Below are 2,098 nucleotides of genomic sequence, written 5' to 3'. Positions count from 1 at the left end.
ATTTTGTGAGGACTCAGCAGTTGGCCAGGGTATATGCCAAGAAGCTGAAGCATTAAAATAAAAACTGTGTGGTCTCCTGGCCCAGCAAGGCAGACAGACACACAACCCTCCCACAAAAAGATCAGGGAATGAATTTGGCATGAAAGGTAGAGCAGAAGAGAGTACAGTTCTTAAGAAATTTTCCAGTTTTGATGTTTGATGTTTGGCCTGGCTCTGGAAGAGCTTTTTCAAGCATAGAAGGGAGAGCTTCTCACCAAGGGAACAGAGTAAACAGAAGCACAGGGTTTTAAGCAGAAGCACCTTGGAAACCATTGATTTTCTCCAGGTCACAAACAGCAACAGCTGAGCTACTACTCAGCACTCCACAAAAGAATATGGAATCCTGCACCTGACAGGCTATGTGTATGCAGTCTGAGGAATGATTAGCAGCCTTGGTTGACTGGAGCACTGAATGCAGGCTGGGAAAGCTAACTCACATCCATACTCAGATGTGAGGAAGGAAAAATAACTGTTTTAGTAAGTTTTTTTGTCACTGTGGTCAAAATATCCAACAAGAACAATTTAGAAGAGGGAAAGATTATTTAGGGCTCATGGTTTTAGAGGTCTCCATCCACAGACAGTCAAGTTCATTGCTCTGGGCTCAAGGCGGGCAGCACATCATGACCAGAGGGAAGGACAGTGGAAAGAGTCACAGATCAAAGCAGCAAGGAAGGCAGCAGGGTGGAGCATAGGGAAGATGCATCCTTCCAGGACACACCCCCAGTAACCCACTTCCTCCAGCCATGCAGTTACCACCCAGTTAGTTCATTCAAAATAGAATGGACTGATGAGGTTACAACTCTCACAATCCAATCATTTATTTCACCTCTGAATATTCCTGCATGGACACAGGAGATTTTGGGGGGACACCTCATATCCAAATCATAAGAATAACTTTTTTTAAGAGGCTATGTCTCTATGTTTCCCAGGCTAGCTCTGAACCCTCAGGATCAAGTGATCTTCCTGCCTCAGCATCCTGAGCAACTGGAACTATAGGTGAGTACCACTGTGCCTGGCTAATGATTTTTGTGTTTAATCTGTCAATGATCTAGCTTTCCTTGTCTACCCCTACCCACACTTTGCCAGGAACAGAAGTAACTATCTAATTCCACCATCCACCTAGGTAACTGATATCCACTGCATCTCTCAGGCAGCCCACACTGCTCTCTGCTTCTCTATGTTAGTGTTGGGAATTATCATCTTTATAACCTCAGGATGGTTGGGAAGAGTTGGGAGCTTCATGAACTGGGGGCAGGATCTCCTTTCTCTGGGTTGTCCCCTAAAATCATTTGAGGATGAAAGTGCCTGTCTCTCCCAGTCTAACCCAGCTGGATCCAGCCTAGTAGCAGCTCCTGGACTATGAGCCCTCACTGGGTCCACAAACACTGTGAGGTCTGTGACTTCAGATCAGCTGGGGTAGATGTATCTTACTGGCATGTGCCCTCACTTTTGTTCAAAGGAGGCTGGAAAAACAAGAATTTGGGACTTCCTTGTTCTATAGTGGGGGTAGGCAGTGCTCAAATAGAGAAGGTTCAAAGGTTGGACAGTCAGTGTGACCAGCATGCACTTCACCTCCTCACACACAGCTTAATATCCTACCACAGTCATCCCTCTGAATCTGAGAGGCATTGATTCCAGGACACCCAGTGAATACTAAAACCTGTGGATGCTAGTCTTTTCTTTAAAATGGCATAGTATTTGCATGTGACATTAAGCATACCCTGCTAAATACTTCAAATCATCTCTAAGTTTCTTATTGTACCTAACACAATGTGAATGCTCTGTAAGTGGTTGTTACATTGAACTGTTTAGGGAATAATGACAAGCAAAAATGTATATGTTCAATATAGATGTGCATTTTTCTGGATACTTTCTATCTGAGCTAGGTTAAATTCATGGATACAGAACCAGTATATCTAGAGGAATGACTGTACATAATGGTACTTAGCTGTGCTAACCAAGTTTGAAAAATAAAAATACAAAATGTTTTGTTACATTTGAATTGCAGATAAACAGTGATTTTTTTAGTATGTCCCAAGCAATAATTGGAACATACTTA

Source organism: Sciurus carolinensis, chromosome 5, assembly GCF_902686445.1.
Source record: "Sciurus carolinensis chromosome 5, mSciCar1.2, whole genome shotgun sequence".
Classification (NCBI taxonomy): domain Eukaryota; kingdom Metazoa; phylum Chordata; class Mammalia; order Rodentia; family Sciuridae; genus Sciurus; species Sciurus carolinensis.
Note: the sequence above shows the minus strand (reverse complement) of the source record.